General features: G+C 50.0%; 1 protein-coding gene across 8 annotated transcripts in view; it reads right to left on the bottom strand.

Annotated features, from left to right (window-relative positions):
* Positions 1 to 21,459, bottom strand: part of LOC125451998 (neurocalcin-delta) — a 302,863-nt gene that overhangs the window by 159,289 nt on the left and 122,115 nt on the right. The window contains exon 1 of one of the 8 annotated variants that reach the window (XM_059645991.1): positions 19,743 to 19,947. The exons of the other annotated variants lie outside the window; for them this stretch is intronic. The gene's annotated coding sequence lies outside the window, so the exon portion shown is untranslated. Of the gene's footprint in view, positions 1 to 19,742; positions 19,948 to 21,459 lie in introns of those variants that run through there. 8 annotated transcript variants of the gene reach the window in all.

Raw genomic sequence — 21,459 nt, 5'->3', positions numbered from 1 at the left:
CCTGTTGTTACCCTCAAGCTTTTATTTTCGTGTAAAATAGCTTTTGATATAACACCTTAATGAATGCCTTCTGGAAATCCTGGTGCAGTATGTCTATAGGCCTTCCGCTATCCATCGTTTGTGTTATTCCTTCAAAAATCTCCAATAAATGGTTAAAAATGAATACCTTTTGATGAAGGCAAGCTGACTCTTACTAATAACCTTGAGATTTTCTGTGTGTGGCTGTATTTTCTTTAATTAATTCTAAAACTTTCCCTGTGACATGTCAAACTAACTAGCCTATAAATCTAGACCCTTTCTGAAGAAGGGCCTAGACCCGAAACGTCAGCTTTCCTGCTCCTCTGATGCTGCTTGGCCTGCCGTGTCAGCTCTAAACCTTGTTGTATCAGGTTCTCCAGCATCTGCAGTTCTTACTATCTCTCCAGCCTATAAGTTTCTTGTTTTACATCTCCTTGCTTTCTTGATTGATGCGATTATATTTCATACCTTCCAGTCTGTGTTTTGAATTTTGGACAATTAGTACGAACACATCTGCTACCTCATTAGCTAGCACTTGAAACCTAGGTGGACATCCATCTGGACTCAGTCTTGAGCGTCTGCAGCTCCACCTATTTGCTCAGTACCATCTCTCTCATGATTGCAATATCACTAAAATCCCCTCTCTCTTCCACCTCCTGATTTACAGTTATTACAGGATTATTTTTTCCTTAAATTAATTTGCCATTTCCTCATTATTTACAATTAACTCCCAATTCTCAATCTCTCTCAAGGCCCAACATTCATTTTACTAATAATTTCTAGCTATAAGTACCTATACAAACACTTACCATCCATTTTTACATTCATAAGTAGTCTCATATAATCTGCTCTCTGGTCAGCTCCAAAACATGCTACTCTAGGAAACTGCCCCAAAAGGATTTGGTGAATTCCTCATCTGGCCTTATTATTGCCGATCTGATTTTTCCAGTTTATATGTAGATTAAAATCACCCATGTGTATTGCTATTCCTTTTCCACAAGCTCACAAAAGTTTCTTCTTGTATAATTTATCCCATATGGTGGCTACTGTAGACTATTCTCAGTAGTTACTGCTTTCCCTTACTAGTCCTTATCTCGACCCAATCTCAATTCTACACCTTGATCTCCGGAACCAAGGTCATCTCTAACTATTGCACAAATCCATCCTTGATTAACAGTCCTACCCTTTCACCTGTTATTTGGCCTCACCTGCTTCAATGGCTCACAAGCTGAACAAGTGTCTTCCGTTCCTTCAATCTCATCTGATGGAAGACATGCCTTTGTAGCGTGGCATTTGCCGACAACACGCTGGTTCGCCAAACATTTCACTGCATGCTTGTAATCCACCTTTCCCACCAAAGTACTTGTATTGAATGGCAATGACCTGCTACTATGTCCTCTGCGCCATTGTCACCGCATCCAAAACCAGATCATTACATCAACATGACCTTGAACTTCTCCAGCCACAAGTTCTGTTTCACACTGACAGTATTGGCAGCACCCAATGGATCAAACAGGTCAATTCCCTGGAGTGAAGGCATATCAGCTTCAGAAAATACCTTGAAACAATCCTAAATACCGCTGCATTTACCACTTTTCTTTTCTCTCGCCTCATTTCCACTGTCAAATCTCAGGGTGACAGAACATACTTGAAGTCACAAATTTAACAATGAAGAGGAGAACTTTAATAGAGGCTGCTTCTTACTTCTGCACTTGTGCTATCTCTTTCCCATGTGTGCCCAGTGTATATTCAGTTTCACATTCAAGCACTGTTTAGCACCTTGTACTCAAGCCATCGCCATTGCAATCTATTCCAATCGAGTAGAATCAAAAGTTTGAAGGTGTAGTGGTTGTAATGAGGTCAGCCAGGTGGACTACACAGAATATGAGATCCCTGATTGAACCAGATTAACAGGTCCCATCAGGCAACCCAGGCTGACAGACAAACAGGAGTATCAGAGGGTCTCTTCACTCAGAGCTGATTTTGAGAGAGCTGGATCAGCGTCAAAGGAGTTCCACATGTAAACTGAGGGTGACTTGGTGACAGGATACTGTCCTCTGTGGAGTTATTTCAGTGGTGACAAGTGAAAAGCATGTTCCCGACAAAATACACTTGCACCAATCATCTTTGGGTTGAGATAAGTATTTCTGGCAGCACGCTACACCTTGGGACACTTGGACTCATTTGATCCTGCTGTTGAAGACTGGTATAAGTATGTGAAAAGGAGGTTCCCTCCCCAGACATTGGCGTTGGGTAGATGAAAAGCAATAACAAATTCTTCTGACAACTTGGGGATCCACAACTTCTTCACTTATTAGGAGCCTAACTTTCCCTGATGCATCAGATACTAAAGCCTTTCAAGAGCTGATTGATTCAGTTAAGGAATAGTACCGCCTCTATTTCTGAGACGCTGTAGGTTTCTCTTGGCAATCGCAAAACAGGGGAATCTATATCCAGATTTCTTCACTAGGTTAAGATGACTGGCAGGGGGCTGTGACTTTGGTTTAACCCTAATGAGATGCTGAGAGACACAATTTGCTATTTGGGATTAATGATGTAACCAGCTGAAGCCCTGGACCTCAAACAGGCACGACAACTGGCTTTATCATTGGAAAATACAGCAAGTGGAGCATGAGAGTTGCAGAGTGTTCTGATGGAAGTGGACACCAGTCTGACGAAGCTTGGGGAACACCACTTGAGTGAAGGTAATTGCATAACCGCCCTCAGGACATACGCTGAACATATCAGCCCACAGCAAAACCCCAAAACAAGCCACTGTTCTTGCTGATGGTATGTGGACTCAAGACAGAGAGAGAGTCCCTCTAGACATAAACTGAGTAAAAGAACTCAGGCCGGTATCCAGAAGAGTGCACACCCTGACAAGTCTACCTACATCTGATCTGGAACAGTTAAACTGCTCAACAACATCCAAAGCTGAACCAACCAAAATAAACGTCTGGTCAAATATTCACCCAGTTCCAGTGGCGGTTGATACTGGTGCAGCCATTTCAGTGATCACAATTGATAATTAACAAAATTCGCCCTGGACTCCAAATCTTAAGTTTGTGCAAGATCTTGGTTAGACTGAGAACCTATATGGGGGAAACTTTACGGATTACAACTGTGATTCCAGGCACTTATGAGAAGCAGCTGCTTCAGTTACCACGGAGTGCAGTAAAAAGTTTGAGCCCAAGCTTGGTGGAAGAAAATTAGTTGAGAAGGACTCACTTTGATTGGTCCAATATTTTTCAATTAGAAAATGGCTGCTTGAGCAAAGCCCTGATTAAATACCTGGAAGGTTTTCAGAAAGGTCCAGGGACTATCAAAGGAGCCTGTCAAAACTAAAACAACCGGTGGTGATGATGGAGCAAACAAAAGGGTCATTACAACCAGAATGGAAACCTTTTAGGACCTGAAAAGGGCAGATCATGTTAGGGGATGGCACATTATTACAGGGAACAAGAGTGAATGTCCCGAGCAAATGTTGCTGCCCAATACTGAGAACTCCAGAGTCATCCGGGAGTTCCAAAAATGAAGATGCTGGTGAGAAGTTATGTCTGGTGGTCAGGATTGGATGCAGACATAGCTGCATTGGTGGAGCAGTGCCCAGGGTGCCAACAAGGACAAAAATTACAACCAGCAGCACACCACCAAACCCCTCCCTGACCACATTTGTGGAAATGGCCAGCTAAAGTCTGGACTCTTACAGAATGACTACATAGGTCCTATCATTGGCTCAATGTTCTTAGTCATTGCGGACGCCCACTCAAAGTAGCTAGACATGCATTGAGATCATTAGTCAAACACGGGGTTGACGATAAAGAATAAACTGTGCGTACCTTTTGCAATACACAGATCCAAGGAAGTGTTGGTCACAGATACCGGGCTATTGTTTACCAGCAGGGAATTTGAGTTTTTCCTAAAGTTGAATGGCATTCGGCATGTAAGGGCATCTTTATACCATCCAATGGTCTAACAGAAACAGCAGTCCAAATTTTGAAAGCAGGCTTAAAGAAATGATCTACAGCTTCACTCGATACCAAATTGTCCTGGTTCCTACTTGATTATAGGGCCATCCCTCATGCAACCACATAGATAGCTCTAGCAGAGTTGCTAATGGGGAGAAGACACCGCATCAGGTTATATGGGAACAGTAAAACAGCATCAGAAACAGCAATACTGGACACAAGACTTCGCTAAGCGGGAAAGACAGTTTACTTAATTGAACAAAGTTCGATGCAGGAACGACGGGAACGGCCCTGCACAGGTAAGAAGTGCGGTTGACGCAAAATCAAGCCCAGTGATATACAAAATTTGGGTAGGTGCAACAGTCCTCAACAAGCACATCGACCATACGAAAGCTGCAAATTCTCAGAGTTTGACAGCAAAATGTGCCTGGCTCTTCAAAACCTTTCTGACTGTTCAGAACCCTTAGGTTCTCCCTCTCCATAAAGCATTGAAGATACCGCTGAATGGGAAATGGTGCCACCTCAACACCTTTGCCACCTGAGGAAATGAATGAGTTTGAGACAATCTGGGCACAAGAGGCGAGCTGTATCAGAGGCAGAGTTGGAAGAACTTGACCCAGTGCTAAAACGATCCAGCAACTGCTACAAAACAAAGAACCAGCCTATGTCCTCAGACTCAGAAGGGGAAGAATGTAGTGTTCTGACAAGGTCAGCCAGGTAGGCTATTTCTGCTATTGGTTGAGGTAATCTTTGGGGCCTACCTCCTTGCCTTGTCCCATAGCAATATCATGGCATATACCATGATGCGCAATCCACTTCCAACTGAAAAACAGGGGGTAAAAAAAGCCTGTACGAGTCACCAACTACAGCTGCTGAGTGTATAATTCCTTAACTGTAACAAGATGAAGCCTATGAATTCATCTCCTACTTGAACACAGGAATCTACCACAGTTCAAGATGATATCATAGAATCCCTTCAGTATGGAAGCAGACAGACAATTTGGCTCAAGAATATCTACATTGATCCTCCAAACAGCATCCCAACAAGACCCACTCCCTACCCTTATCCCTATCCCTGTAACCCTGTTTATCCCCCAAACCTTCACATCCTTGGACAGTGCAGGCAATTTAGCATGGCCAATCCACTTCTCATCTTTGGACCATGGGAGGAAACTGGAGCACCTGAAGGAAACCCACAGACAGGAGGGGAATGTGCAAACTCCACACAGGCAGGTTCCCAAGGGTGGAATTGAACCCAGGTCCCTGGCACCGTGAGGCAGCAATGCTAACCACTGAGCTACCGTGTCATCCTATTGGGGTGTAGGACAAACATCTGGACAACTAATTCAACTGGAAATAATTACATTAGGGTGATAGGGCACTGGTAAAATAATTTAGGACTGCAGTGTGGAAGATCTTCACAGTAAGGGGACAAGAGTGTTTCCATGTCACTGCCACCAGGACTTAGAAATGGTTTTGAGCTCCTGGAATAAAGTAAAATCAGTTTAGATAAATAAAATACCAGCGTAATGTCCAGCAGAGTCAGACAGTGAAGGATTTTGGGCATTTACCAAAATAAGGGCCAGTAAGAGACATGGTGTCTCATTCTCATTTATTTGTTATGATGGGTTCCTTTCCGATGGCCATTGCAGAATGGTTTCTTAAGGCTAGTTCAGAACAGGGGGCAGAATTTTCCAGACCCATGTGGAGCATTTGGGTGAGTGGGCAGGCAGGGCAACTTAAAAATCAGGCATGGGCCGGACATTCAGTTCCGGTACAGAGAAAAACACACACAATGCTGGAGTCCAAGGTAGACAAACAGCAGGTTGGAAGAACTCAGCACGCCAGGCAGAGGGAAGGCGGTCAAAGAGCTGAAGGGCTGAAGATGTCACAGCAGCATGGTAGTGAGAAAAGGACTCACTGAGTTCATGTCTAAGGGAGGCAGAGAACTTCTTCAGAGTGGGCATCTGAAAGTTGGTTAGAGCCAAAACTACTGCAGATGCTGGAATCCAAGGGAGACAAACAGGAGGCTGGAAGAACACAGCAAACCAGGTATCTTCCAGATGCTGCCTGGCTCGCTGTGTTCTTCCAGCCTCCTGTTTGTCTACGAGTTCCAATACAGCAGGTAAGTTGGGCAGGGCCAAACATTCAGTTCCAATATAGTAGGTTAAACCTTTGCTATTGAATTCTCAGAACCGTTCAGGTGAGCATGTTTCCCAACCTTCATCACTGGGGATGTCTTGCATGCAACAACATATCTTGAATATTCATTAACACACCAACCCACCGAAAGTTCATTCATGGGCTCTGTCTTGTTAGCCAAAAAACTAGTAACACATGTTCACGAACCCAGCCGCATAAATGAGGCACCAATCTGATGGGGTTACATTCTCCCTTCAAGCTGTGGTGAATACAAACTTCTGCAGTTACCAGCTCCTTCATAATCATGATGCTTGTTTTGTCAAACAAACACTTACCATTTGAGGGGGTGATGCCTCTCTTCCCTGATTAGCTCATGAGAATTCTAAGTCATGCGGAGCCTGTTATGCTCACTGTTGTTAAACAATTACTGCAAGGAGGGGCAAAACTTGACTGGCCAACACAACTACCCAAGTAAAACAGCCACACTGGACGATGCCGACTAATGAGAAAAGCAGGCCTGAACTCAAAAGGTCATCTTCTATGGTTGTCCTTGTCCCACGGAAACATTTGGTGAAAAGCTCACAGATGTCTATGTTCTCCTGTTTGTGTTGAAAGGTCAGCAAGCTGATGGTGTGTGAACTGAGTGTTGTAGCTGCAATGAAGTGACAGACATTGATCGCACTTCAACCATCTGACCAAGATGCCCAGTGCCTAGTCTCCTATGTGACAGTCCATTGCAGTGCCAACCTTACAACATGAATTCACACTCATAGTATGATTTGAGCAGATAGTGATATGTACCCAGGGAGGGTGTAGCAGATCATTCATTCTCTTGCAGGGCTGGAACCAGGCTCTTGTAACCAGCCACAAGTACTGAAGCTCTGCGGTTACTTCTGTACAGGCTGCCTTCAGTCTGGATGAACTCATTTTCCTCCTTTCCTGGACAACTTTCAGGAGAATCTCCAGGTAGGAATCGTTAACGTGTGGCACCATTTTTGTCTGGCCTTTAATGTTTTCAGGACGTTGGCTAGGTTGATGAGCATAAGTTAAACAATGCTCCTGGGTTACAGACAGCAATGTGTTGTCGATATGTTTTAAGTTAAAGCACCCCAATGTTTAAGCCTAGGAAGTCCAGTAAGGGGCAGAAATCTGCCCATAAAATGAGGTGTTATGCTTGCACATGAATATGTAATCAGCAAAGAATATAACTGCTTGAATAAACCACCTGGTGTTCTGCTTGGGGTGGGCGGGGGAGAGAGAGAGGGAGAGACACAGAGACACACTCCAGCCATTAGGCCCACCTCCCTAAACAATCAAAAACAAATAAGATTCTGCCCATGGATTTCAATAAAGGAAATACTCAGCAAGTCTGGCAGCATCGCTGGAGCTACTCCCAGCTCCGATGACAGATCATTGAGTTGAAACATTAACTCTGGTTCTCTTTCCACAGACACGTTTACTGTTTTTATTTCAGATTTTCAGCATGCAGTTTACAGCATTCCAATCAGAAGCTGAGAGATAGTGTAAAAGGAGTGGGTGATGGTGAAGGAGCCCATCTGGTAAAGCTTTTGTATCAGGGAACCGAATTAGCAGACACAGGCCCTCAGAAGGGTCACCGGACCCGAAATATTAGCAGTTTTCTTCTTCGCAGATGCAGCCATACCTACCAAGCTTTTCCAGCAACTATGTTTTTGCTCCTGATTTACCCAATCTGCAGTTCTTTTGGTTTTTATTAACTCAGTTAGGAGATACTGAGCATGAGACTGCACTCTCCACTCTAGCAGAAATGTGACTCATTATCACACCAGTGTAACAGTATTGTTTAAAAGTTAAAATACTGTCGCTTGTAGCAAGGTTGCTAACGTGATATTAATGCAATGAGAGCAGTGTGACAGTTTCAATGTACATTAAACAGATGCTTGGAATGAGGTGTTACAGTGAGCATTACAGTCTGTGAGGTAAGAATGTGAAAATTACAACACCTTTTCTTCACAGATTTCAATTTGCTAAAATAATATTTCACTGGGAGCGTAGTGACCTGGTTAACAACATGCTCTCCCACTGCCTTGTGAAAGAGGATGATTATTGCCAGTTCGTTCAATTCTTCAATATTCTCTGACCCAGTATGTTCTTCATTTCACAGGAGGCTACCAATCAAGTCACACTAAATCTCTCATTGCAGTGTGTTATCAATAAACAAGGTTGCAGGGAATTTCCCAATTATCAAAGTAAAGAAAACTGGATGTGAGTTTGCTCGCTGAGCTGGAAGGTTAGTTTTCAGACATTGTCACTTTTTTTTTATTTGAAAAAATATACTTCATTCATAAGATGTACAAAAAAAAAACATTTATACACCTACCCAGTCATGCAAGCCGCTCCGGGATACCCAGGGGGTACGTACATCAACTAAAGGGAAAAAAACAAACAAAGAAGAAAACAAAAACAAAGCAAAGAAAATACCCCGGCAGTCGTCACCCCACACAGTCCCAGTTGGCCCCCTGACCAGTTGGGGAAGGTGCCAGCTGGGCCCAGTTACCAGATAGGGTTCTTTTTTCTATTCTGGACGAGGGGTTTCATACCGTGGTCTTTCCCTACCGCGCCTTGGCGGCGGCTGCCCCAAGCTTTAGTGCGTCCCTCAGCACGTAGTCCTGGGCCTTGGAGTGCGCCAGTCTGCAACACTCGGTCGGGGTCAGTTCTTTCAGCTGGCAGACCAGCAAGTTGCGGGCAGACCAAAGAGCGTCTTTCACCGCATTGATGGTCCTCCAGGCGCAGTTGATGTTGGTCTGGGTGTGCGTCCCGGGAAACAGCCCGTACAGCACGGAGTCCCGCATCACGGAGCTGCTTGGGACAAACCTCGACAAATACCAGTGCATTCCCCTTCAGACCTCCTGCGCATAGGCACACTCCAGAAGGAGGTGATCGACAGTCTCGTCCCCCCGCAGCCGGCTCGAGGGCAGCGTGCGGTGGCACAGAGATTCCGGGCATGCATAAAGGATCTCACTGGCAGAGCCCCTCTCACCGCCAGCCAAGCAATGTCCTTGTGCTTGTTTGAAAGTTCTGGCGATGAGGCATTCGGCCAAATGACTCTGGCAGTCTGCGTGGGGAACCGCACGACGGGATCCACCCTCTCCTTTTCCCGAAGGGTCTCGAGGATACTACGTGCTGACCACTGCCTGACGGCCTTGCGGTCAAAGGTGTTTCCCTTCAAAAATTTCTCCACGAAGGACAGGTGGTATGGGACGGCTCAATTACTTGGAGCGTTCCGCAACAACGAGGCCAGGCCCATCCTTCGCAACACCGGGGACAGGTAGAACCTCAGTAAGTAGTGACACTTGGTGTTTGCGTACTGAGGATCTACGCACAGCTTGATGCAGCCGCACACAAAGGTAGCCGTCAGGGCGAGGGTGGCGTTCGGTACGCCCTTTCCCCCATTTTCCACGTCTTTGTACATGGTGTCCCTGCGGACCCGGTCCATCCTCGACCCCCAAATGAAGTGGAAGGTGGCCCGGGTGACCGCAGCGGCGCAGGTCCAGGGAATAAGCCAGGCCTGCGCCACATACAACAGTACCAAAAGCCCCTCGCACCTGACAACCAGGTTCTTACCCGTGATGGAGGGGGACTGGAGCACCCACCTGCCCAGCTTCTGCTTCAGTTTGGTGATATGCTCCTCCCAAGTCTTAGTGCACGCCCCAGCTCCACCGAACCAAACACCCAGCACCTTCAGGTAGTCTGTCCTGACGGTGAAGGGGATGAAGGAGCAGTCGTCACAGTTCCCGAAGAACATGGCCTCGCTCTTACCCCTATTGACTTTGGCGCCCGAGGCCAGTTCAAACTGGCCGCAGATGTCCAACAGCCTACTCACCGACGACGATCGGTGCAGAAGACGGCGACGTCGTCCATGTACAGGGAGGTCTTGACCTGAAGGCCTCTGCTGCCTGGGATAGTCACACCCTTCAGGCTCACGTCCTCCCTGATGGATGTGGCGAAGGGCTCCACACAGCACACGAACAAGGCAGGAGAGAGCGGGCAGCCCTGCCTGACTCCAGATCTGACGGGAAAACTGTCTGATTCCAACCCGTTGATCGAGACTGCGCTAAAGATGTTTGTGTAGAGCAGCTGGATCCAATTGCGGATGCCCTCCCCGAACCCCAATTTGGAGAGGACGTCCCTCATGTAAGCATGAGAGACCCTGTCGAAGGCCTTCTCCTGGTCCAGGCTGACGAGGCAGGTGACCACCCGCCTGTTCTGCACGTAGACGATCATATCCCTGATGAGCACGAGGCTCTCAGCGATCTTCCTGCCCGGCATAGCACAGGTTTGGTCAGGGTGAATCACCGACTCCAGGACAGACCTGACCAGGTTGGCTATGACCTTGGCCAGGATTTTGTAGTCCACGTTCAATAGTGAAATGGGACGCCAATTCTTAATTTTTTCCCTCTCCCCCTTCCTCTTGTAAATGAGGGGGATGATGCCCTTCCTCATGGTCTTGCACATTTCCCCTGCCCGAAGCGCACTATCATACACCTCCAGCAGGTCCTGGCCGACCAGGTCCCACAGAGCGGTATACAGCTCGACCGGTAAGCCGTCGCTCCAGGAGTCTTATTCCTCTCCAAGGACTTGAGGGCTCTGGTCAGCTCGTCCAGGGATATCGGCCGGTCCAGCCACTCCCTCGTGCCGTCGTCTAAGACCTCCGTGATAGACGACAGGAATGACTCGGAGGCCGTGCTGTCCGTGGGCTTCTCCTTCAGCCGGATAAGCACAGAGCTCGCTTTGTGCACCTTCTGAAAGAAGAAACGCGAGCTCATTTCGTCCTGCTCCATGGAGCGGACCCTGGACCAGAAGATTATCCTAGAGGCCTCCGCAGCAAAGAGCGAGGCTGGCTGGCGCCTCACCTCGCGGAGGCCCTCCGTGACATCGACCCCCATCAACTGTAGAAGGAGCAGGTTCTGCACCCTTTTCTGGAGTCCCGACTGCTTTCCCCGCCTCTCTCTCGCCTTCCGAACACCCTTGAGGACAAAGAACCTCTTGATGTTCTCCTTCACCGTCTCCCACCAGTCGCCCAGAGACTCAGAGGGGTTTCATGGTTCTCCAACCGGCGTACTCCCTCTTAAGCTCCTCAACGTTCTCTGGGGTCAACAGAGTCGTGTTGAGCTTCCACGTCCCCTTGCCGGCCAGCTGGTCGTCCTGTAAGTGACAGTCGGCCAGCAGGAGGCAGTGGTCAGAGAAGAACACCGGCTCGGCACCGGTGGACCTGACCGAGAACGCACGTGACACAAACAGGAAGTCTATCCTTGAGCGAATAGACCCGTCTGGCCGCGACCAAGTGTACCTCCGCTACGCTCGGTCTGCAGGAGTGCTGAAGACGTCGAGCAGCTTGGCGTCCTTCACCGTACCCATCAGGAATCTGGACGTGACGTCCAGTTGACTCCCCCCACCCGCTGTCCCCACGCCGGATTTGCCATCTGCATCGATGATGCAGTTGAAGTCTCCGCCTAGGATGACCGGCCTGGACGTAGCCAGCAGGGGTGGAAGCCGCTGCAGGACGGCCAACCGCTCATTCCGTACCGCTGGGGCGTACACGTTGATCAGCCTCAGGGGAGCGTTCCTGTAGGTGACGTCAGCCACTAGGAGGCGCCACCCCCCACCACCTCCTTAACTTGAGAGATGGTGAAGTTGCGCCCCCGCAGCAGAATAGCCAGGCCCGAGGAGCGACAGTCGTTACCCCCCGACCAGATCGAAGGCCCACAGGTCCAGGCGCCGGACCATTTCCTGCACCTGCTGAGGTGCGGTATCCCGCACTCCTGCAGAAACAGGAGGTCCGCCTTGGCGGTGGTCAGGTAGGCCAACGTGGACACACATCTTGCGGTGGACTTGACGCTGCGCACATTAATGCTCGCAACTCGTACCCCCATTGTGGGCAGTGACCGCAGTACTCTCCCCAAGTTCAAGGTCCAGCCCCTCCATCTGTCCCTTCATGCCCATTGCCCAGGCTAACTGCTGGACGCTCTCCGGGCTCAGGAAACCGTCCGTGCTGCGTTCCGGATGGCATCCCCCCGTTGGGGGTACGGAGGCAGGAGAGTCCGGCTCTGGGTCAGGCAGGGGACGCGCTGTTTCCTCCTTCCTGCTTGGAAGTTCCGGGGGGCCCTCCAGGGCCCCAGCGGCACGTGACTGGGTGTCAGAGGGAGCCTCAGAATACCTCCCGTCACCTGGAAGTGGGGTGCTGCTTTCCTTCTCCCGCGAGATCTTTAACTTCTGCTTTGGGCAGGCCCTCTCCGAATCTCCCTCGTCAGAGGAGCTCTTATAGCCCCGCTGTAGCTGCCTCTTCCCGCCTGATGGTTGCGGTTCCTGGGCCTGCCGACGCGCCTTCCTCCTCGCTTTCCGGACCATCGTCCAATCCCCTGGGTCGCCTATCGCCGCTTCCATCGACTCCGGGTTGTCGGGGGCGGGGGGCGGGGATGCAGCGGAGAATGGAGGGGCGCTTTGCTAGACTCGGGCCCATCCTGCGGGGCTGGGCCCTCCTGCACGACCATCAATAATACCGTTACTGGCATAACATTCACAAAAGAGGAGGAAAACAACAACAAACTGCCATTCCTAGATGTCACAGTAGAGCGAACAGTCAATGGGGAACTTCAAACCAGTGTCTACAGGAAAACAACACATACGGACCAAATACTGAACTACAGGAGCAACCATCCCAACACCCACAAACGAAGCTGCACTAGAACATTATTCCAACGAGCCACCACACACTGCAGCACAGAGGAACTACGAAGAGCAGAAGAAAATCACCTATACAGCGTATTCAAAAAGAACGAGTACCCTATGAACACAGTCCGCCGATTTCTCAGCAACAAACACAAACAAACAGACAAAACGGGCCCAGAAACCATAACCACTCTCCCCTACATCAAAGACATTTCCAAAATGACTGCCAGACTACTCGGACCTCTTATCATCAGGGTAGCCCACAAGCTCACCAACACACTAAAACAGCAGCTAATGAACTTAAAAGACCCCATACAGACAACAAGCAAAACGAACATCATCTACAAAATACCTTGCAAGAACTGTGACAAACACTACATTGGACAAACAGGCAGAAAGCTAGCCACCAGGATACATGAACATCAACTAGCCACAAGACAACATGACCTACTATCACTTGTATCCTTACATACAGATGAGGAAGGACACCACTTTGATTGGGACAACACATCCATCCTTGGACAAGCCAAACGGAGACACGCACGAGAATTCCTAGAAGCATGGCATTCCAACCGGAACTCCATCAACAAATACGTTGATTTGGAGCCAATCTACCATCCCCTGAGAAAAAGAACAGGAAATGACATCACCAACACAGGAAATGACATCACCAACCCAAGGAAACCTAAACATATGAACAGAAAGCAGGACATAACACCAGCGCTTCGTCGGACGCTCACTGTTGATGTTACCTAGAATGGTGACAAAACATCTGGGAACAAACCCCCAGCTCAGTGAACCAGCTTACATCTGGAACAAAATAAAGACCCACTCTTCTGTGGACCGAGAGGAGGAGAGTGCTGTGTTGGAGGTGGAAGGAAGACGTCGGGTTGGCTGTGCACCCTTGCAACCGGTGGATCTTAATGCTGGCTTCAGCCTAATGCTGGTTCAGGGGAGCAGCCAACCTGCAACGATGGCTGCAGCAAGTGCTTGTGCCCCAGGTCAGGGGGTCTGGAACACCAGTGTTTCCGTGAAGAAGGTGGATGAAGGTGCACCTGTGGACCGCAACTTGTCCGTGAAGAGGGTCCTGTTGGACTGTTGTGGGTTCGCTGCTGCGGACATTTACTGCCTGCAGGATTTCCCCGGAGGAGGTTTTTACGATGTAACCTTCAGGAGTGCCAAGCTTTGCGAGCGCTTCCTGGAGGTTTTCAAGGAGAAAGAAGGTGACGACCCGCTCTCTGTATTGACTGCTGTCCCACTGTTCGTGATGCCAGCGCAGAGGAGCCGTATGGTGACTGTACACACGTACAACCTGCACGTGCCAGCAGTTGATGTCTTGACCTTCCTTGGAAGGTACGTGAAGGTGGAAGGGGACCTAACAGACATCATGGGCCCCTTTGGCATCTGGGCCAGTAAGAGGCAGGTCAAGGTGACGCTGAGGATGGGTGCGGACGGGAAAATTGTACACCAACCGTCCAGCTTCACGATCGGCGGGAGCAAGGGCTACCTGACCAACGCAGGGCAACCTAAAGTCTGCCATGCCTGTGGTAGGTCAGGACACGTGGTGGCCGACTGCAAAGCCACCATCTGCAGGAACTGCAGGGAGGAGGGACACCTTGCAAAGGACTGCCCGCAAGAAAAAAGCTGCAACCTTTGCGGGGAAGCGGGCCACCTGTATAGGGCATGCCCGCAGCGGGTAACCACCTACGCCCAGGTCGCCGGCAGGGGCAATGCGGGGCAAGCCCCCCCGGAGGAGAGGAAGGCACCAGGGCCCTGCAAGGACCCCACTAATGTGCAGGAGGGCCATGTCATGCAGGAGGGCCCAGCCCTGCAGGATGGGCCCGAGGCAGGCAAAGCGCCCCTCCAGTCTCCGCTGCACCCCCGCCCCCCCGCCCCCGACATCCCGGAGTCGATGGAAGCGGCGACAGGCAACCCAGGGGAGTGGACGACGGTCCGGAAAGCGAGGAGGAAGGCACGTCGGCAGGCCCAGGAACCGCAACCATCAGGCGGGAAGAGGCAGCTACAGTGGGGCTATAAGAGCTCCTCTGATGACGGAGATTCGGAGAGGGCCTGCCCAAAGCAGAAGCTAAAGATCTCAAGGGAGAAGGAAAGCAGCACCCCACTTCCAGGTGTCGGGAGGCGTCCTGAGGCTCCCTCCGACACCCAGTCACATGCCGCTGGGGCCCTGGAGGGCCCCCCGGAACTTCCAGGCAGGAAGGAGGAAACAGCGAGTCCCCAGCCTGACCCAGAGCCAGACACTCCTGCCTCCGTACCCCCGACGGGGGGATGCCACCCGGAACGCAGCATGGATGGCTTCCTGAGCCCGGAGAGCGTCCAGCAGTTAGCCCGGGCAATGGGCATGAAGGGACAGATGGAGGGGCTGGACCTTGGACTTGGGGAGGGTACTGCGGTCACTGCCCACAATGGGGGTACGAGTTGCGAGCATTAATGTGCACAGCGTCAAGTCCACCGCAAGATGTGTGTCCACGTTGGCCTACCTGACCACCGTCAAGGCGGACCTCCTGTTTCTGCAGGAGTGCGGGATACCGCACCTCAGCAGGTGCAGGAAATGGTCCGGCGCCTGGACCTGTGGGCCTTCGATCTGGTCAGGGGGTAACGACTGTCGCTCCTCGGGCCTGTCTATTCTGCTGCGGGGGCGCAACTTCACCATCTCTCAAGTTCAGGAGGTGGTGGGGGCTGGCGCCTCCTAGTGGCTGACATCACCTACAGGAACGCTCCCCTGAGGCTGATCAACGTGTACGCCCCAGCGGTACGGAATGAGCGGTTGGCCGTCCTGCAGCGGCTTCCACCCCTGCTGGCTACGTCCAGGCCGGTCATCCTAGGCGGAGACTTCAACTGCATCATCGATGCAGATGGCAAATCCGGCGTGGGGACAGCGGGTGGGGGGAGTCAACTGGACGTCACGTCCAGATTCCTGATGGGCACGGTGAAGGACGCCAAGCTGCTCGACGTCTTCAGCACCCCTGCAGACAGAGCACAGTGGAGGTACACTTGGTCGCGGCCAGACGGGTCTATTCGCTCAAGGATAGACTTCCTGTTTGTGTCACGTGCGTTCTCGGTCAGGTCCACCGGCGTCGAGCCGGTGTTCTTCTCTGACCACTGCCTCCTGCTGGCCGACTGTCACTTACAGGACGACCAGCCGGCTGGCAAGGGGACGTGGAAGCTCAACACGATTCTGTTGACCCCAGAGAACTTCGAGGAGCTTAAGAGGGAGTACGCCAGTTGGAGAACCGTGAAACCCCTCTGAGGCTCCGGCGACTGGTGGGAGACGGTGAAGGAGAACATCAAGAGGTTCTTTGTCCTCAAGGGTGTTCGCAAGGCGAGAGAGAGGCGGGGGAAGCTGTCGGGACTCCAGAAAAGGGTGCAGAACCTGCTCCTTCTACAGTTGATGGGGGTTGATGTCACGGAGGACCTCCGCGAGGCGAGGGGCCAGCAAGCCTCGCTCTTCGCCGCGGAGGCCTCTAGATAATCTTCTGGTCCAGGGTCCGCTCCGTGGAGCAGGACGAGACGTGCTCGCGTTTCTTCTTTCAGAAGGTGCACAAAGCGAGCTCTGTGCTTAGCTGGCTGAAGGAGGGCGACGGCTCGGTGACGTTGTCTCGGCCCGACATTTTGAGGATCAGCAGATCCTTCTATGCCGGACTGTACGACACGAAGCCCATGGACAGCACAGCCTCCGAGTCTATCACGGAGGTCTTAGACGACGGCACGAGGGAGTGGCTGGACCGGCCGATATCCCTGGAAGAGCTGACCAGAGCCCTCAAGTCCTTTGAGAGGAATAAGACTCCTGGGAGCGACGGCTTACCGGTCGAGCTGTATTCCGCTCTGTGGGACCTGGTCGGCCAGGACCTGCTGGAGGTGTACGATAGTGCGCTTCGGGCAGGGGAAATGTGCAAGTCCATGAGGAAGTGCATCAGCATCCTCATTTACAAGAGCAAGGGGAGAAATTAAGAATTGGCGTCCCATTTCACTATTGAACGTGGACGACAAAATTCTGGCCAAGGTCATACCCAACCGGGTCAGGTCTGTCCTGGAGTCGGTGATTCATCCTGACCTGTGCTGTGCCGGGCAGGAAGATCGCAGAGAGCCTCGCGCTCATCAGGGATACGATCACCTACGTGCAGGACAGGCGGGTGGACACCTGCCTCGTCAGCCTGGACCAGGAGAAGGCCTTCGACAGGGTCTCATGCTTACATGAGGGACGTCCTCTCCGAATTGGGGTTCGGGGAGGGCATCCGCAATTGGATCCGGCCGCTCCACACAAACATCGTTAGCGCAATCTCGATCAATGGGTGGGAATTGGACAGTTTTCCCGTCAGATCTGGAGTCAGGCAGGGCTGCCCGCTCTCTCCTGCCTTGTTCGTGCGCTGTGTGGAGCCCTTCGCCGCATCCGTCAGGAAGGATGTGAGCCTGAAGGGCGTGACTATCCCAGGCAGCAGAGGCCTTCAGGTCAAGACCTCCCTGTACATGGACGACGTCGCCGTCTTCTGCACCGATCATCAGTCGGTGAGTTGGCTGTTGGACATCTGCGGCCAGTTTGAACTGGCCTCGGGTGCCAAAGTCAATAGGGGTAAGAGCGAGGTCATGTTCTTCGGGAACTGGGACGACCGCTCCTTCATCCCCTTCACCGTCAGGACAGACTACCTGAAGGTGCTGGGTGTTTGGTTCGGTGGCGCTGGGGCGTGCACTGAGACTTGGGAAGAGCGTCTCACCAAACTGAAACAGAAGCTGGGCAGGTGGATGCTCCGGTCCCTCTCCATCGCGGGTAAGAACCTGGTTGTCAGGTGCGAGGGGCTTTTGATACTGTTGTATGTGGCCTGGCCTATTCCCTGGACCTGCTCCGCTGCGGTCACCCGGGCCACCTTCCACTTCATTTGGGGGTCGAGGATGGACCGGGTCCGCGGGGACCCCATGTACAAAGACCTGGAAAATGGGGGAAAGGGCGTACCGAACGCCACCCTCGCCCTGACGGCTACCTTTGTGTGCGGCTGCATCAAGCTGTGCGTAGATCCTCAGTACGCAAACACCAAGTGTCACTACTTACTGAGGTTCTACCTGTCCCCGGTGTTGCGAAGGATGGGCCTGGCCCCGATGCCGGTCCTAGGTGGAGAAATTTTTGAAGGGAAACACCTTTGACCGCAAGGCCGTCAGGCAGTGGTCAGCACGTAGTATCCTCGAGACCCTTCGGGAAAAGGAGAGGGTGGATCCCGTCGTGCGGTTCCCCACGCAGACTGCCAAAGTCGTTTGGCAGAATGCCTCATCGCCAGAACTTTCAAACAAGCACAAGGACATTGCTTGGCTGGCGGTGAGAGGGGCTCTGCCAGTGAGATCCTTTATGCATGCCCGGAATCTCTGTGCCACCGCACGCTGCCCTCGAGGCGGCTGCAGGGGGGACGAGATTGTCGATCACCTCCTTCTGGAGTGTGCCTATGCGCAGGAGATCTGGAGGGGGATGCACTGGTATTTGTCGAGGTTCGTCCCGAACAGCTCCGTGACGCGGGACTCCATGCTCTACGGGCTGTTTCCCGGGACGCACACCCAGACCAACATCAACTGCGCCTGGAGGACCATCAATGCGGTGAAAGACGCTCTTTGGTCTGCCCGCAACTTGCTGGTCTGCCAGCTGAAAGAACTGACCCCGACTGAGTGTTGCAGACTGGCGCACTCCAAGGTCCAGGACTATGTGCTGAGCGACGCGCTGCCAAGGCGCGGTGGGCGAAGACCACGGTATGAAACCCCTCGTCCAGAATAGAAAAATGGGCCCTATCTGGTAACTGGGCACAGCTGGCGCCTTCCCCAACTGGTCAGGGGGCCAACTGGGACTATGCAAGTTAACGACTGCCGGGGTGTTTTCTGTGCTTTGTTTATTTTTCTTCTTTGTTTGTTTTTTTCCTTTAGTTAGTGTACGTACCCCCTGGGTAACCCAGAGCAGCTTGCATGACTGGGTAGTGTATAAATAGGTTTGATTTTTTGTACATCTTATGAATAAAGTATATTTTCTCAAATAAAAAAAAGGTGACGAAACGTCTGAAAACTAACCTTCCAGCTCAGTGAGCAAACTCACATCCAGAACCTCAACCTGAGCTACAAATCTTCTCAAAACCCGCTAGTAAAGAAAACTATTTTAAGGAAGAAATGTCAAAGTAAAATTTCTCCATAATACAATAACAGTTAAAATCAGGAAGTCAGTGAATCTTAGCAACTGCTTCTGTGAATGCTCCAGCTTTTATTCTTAATTATGTAGTCTCTAAGACAAAGGTAAAGCTGTGCTGTAGAAATTCTCTAAGCAACCTGTTTAGAGACTTCATGACACATCTCTGGAGCCAGCACGATTTGAACCTGGGTTTACAGTACAGTGCCAGAGGACCACTGACTGCTCTCCCGCTGAGTGGAGCAATTGGTGCTGAGTTTAACCCAAGAGTCACACCACCTCAGAGAACAGGCAAGATTAAGAACGACAGATCTTCCTGGTAACCTCAGCCAGTACAGGTCCTGAAGGTGTATTGTTGGTGACACTCTGCATCACAAACCAGGTTTACAGCCATGAGAGAACCAATTCTTGCTGTAGAGACTTTACATGCAAATGTAGCCATAGACTTCGTTGCAATGAGGCTTCATTAATGATTTTAAAAACACTTTCCTAACACTTTTCAAAAAGACAGTTCTCATTTAAAATGACTGTGGACTGAATTTGATAAGCAATTGCTCAATTTTAGGTGATAAGTGACATAATAAGTGGCAGTCTTCTTTAAAACAAGCTTTGTCTAAGAACATCATGTTTAAAAACAAATGACACGGTAACTGGCATTGTACCCACAAGAATGCTTTTGCTTGCACTTTATCTTTACAAAAGATAGCATTTAACAGAATGTTTGTGGCACAGCTCACCTGTTGTCACATAAACCTGCAATCGATCCCAATAGGAGCTGGAGTTAGTACAATCATTAGAGCGACCTTTTGCAGTAACCTAAGCTTCAGTAAAAACATCCCTTGCTCCTTGTAATGCAGCATTTGATGTTAACAGCATTTTCCTTGAGCATGCTGTACAATGGTTCTCCTTGCGTCTACATGTACCAGATCTAACAGTCAATCATTCTATCACTCTGTGCCTTCCTTCTCTACAAATCTGTCAACCCAGTGTCAGTTCAACTTACTTTCGTGTCAATGATTTCTAAGCAGGTTCTTGAAGGTCAGTCTATTTTTCTTTTGAATAGAGATGTTACTTAGTTACTGTAAATAGCAGATCGAGGGGTAACATTCTTTCAGTCAATCATTCACTTTAGGCTGCAGTCATTCAGCTAGTCAGCAACTGTGCATGCACACAGCTTGATGGACTTTATCGCCTCAGGATGGTGAGCTAATGAAAAGGCTTTGCCAGAGGCTGTGGATCCCCAATTACTGTGTGATAAGTCTAATCTTTGAACATCAGAATCATCTCCCATTAGCAAATGGGTTCACATGAACTGCTGATGGTTTTAGAGTGGCCTGAACACAAGAACCCTAAAAATGTCTTGAGGACTTGAGCATTCCTGGGGTCCCCCACTGTTAAGAAAAAAAGGAGAAAAGTTCTCATGTTCTCATAATTCACATTAAGTCCTGGTTTAAGGTCCCTAGATAAAAGTTAAATCAAACCATTGTAACATCTCTTGTACTATTTATCTGTTCATGAATTCGAACAAGCAACTTTTACCTTTGATCTAGTATCAACTACACCGTTAAAAACAAAATTGCAAATCTTAGATGGAAGCTCCTGATTTCAGTTCTCCCATTGTAGCTTAAAACCAGAATTTAGGGGGTTCCCCCATATCTTAGTGAAACCAACAGAAATGCAGGGCAGCTTACTTTCTGCACCAGTCTCTCTTCAAACTGGAGGAATTGGAGTGAACTTCAGGCTCATTTATGGGCACGAAAAGCAGGAATCCTTTTGTGTCGGAAGAAAAAGCAAAGACACGAAATAGGAAAAGGAGCAATGTTCCCTCTACATTGCATGCATGAACAGTGGCAATCGATGTCAGCATTGACTTCTGATTCTGGGCCCCGGAGTCCTGTGTAGCCAGTAAGAAAATTAGAGGGAATGTTGACCAGGAAAAGACCATTCAGCCCATCAAACCTGCTCCACCATTCAACATGATTATGGCTGATCCTCCACCTCAACACTTTTGGCTCACTCCCTCCCCATACCCCTTAAAACATTTACTGTCTAGAAATCTATTTTATAAACACATTCGATGACCTAGCTTCCACTACCTATTTGGTAGAAAATTCCACAGGTTCAATATCCTCTGAGGGCAGAACAGATTCCTCATCGCAGTCATAAATGACATATCCAATATTCTGACTGTGACCCTTTGTTCTACAGACCACTGCCAGAGGAAGCATCATTCTATATCTAGTCTGTGCAGCCCTGTCAGAACTTTATACGTTTCATTCTTCTCGACTCCAATGAATACAGGCTCATCGAATTAATCTCTCCTCCTACAACAATGTTGCCATCCCAGGAACGAGTTTGGTAAATCTTCACCGCACTCACTCAATGGCAATTATATTTTTTATGTAAAGAGACCAGAAGTGCACACAGACTTCAAGTGATGCTTGCCTTAGCCTT

Source organism: Stegostoma tigrinum, chromosome 5 (assembly GCF_030684315.1).
Source record: "Stegostoma tigrinum isolate sSteTig4 chromosome 5, sSteTig4.hap1, whole genome shotgun sequence".
In the NCBI taxonomy this organism is placed as follows: Eukaryota; Metazoa; Chordata; class Chondrichthyes; order Orectolobiformes; family Stegostomatidae; genus Stegostoma; species Stegostoma tigrinum.
Note: the sequence above shows the minus strand (reverse complement) of the source record. Positions and strands in the feature narration are given on the sequence as shown.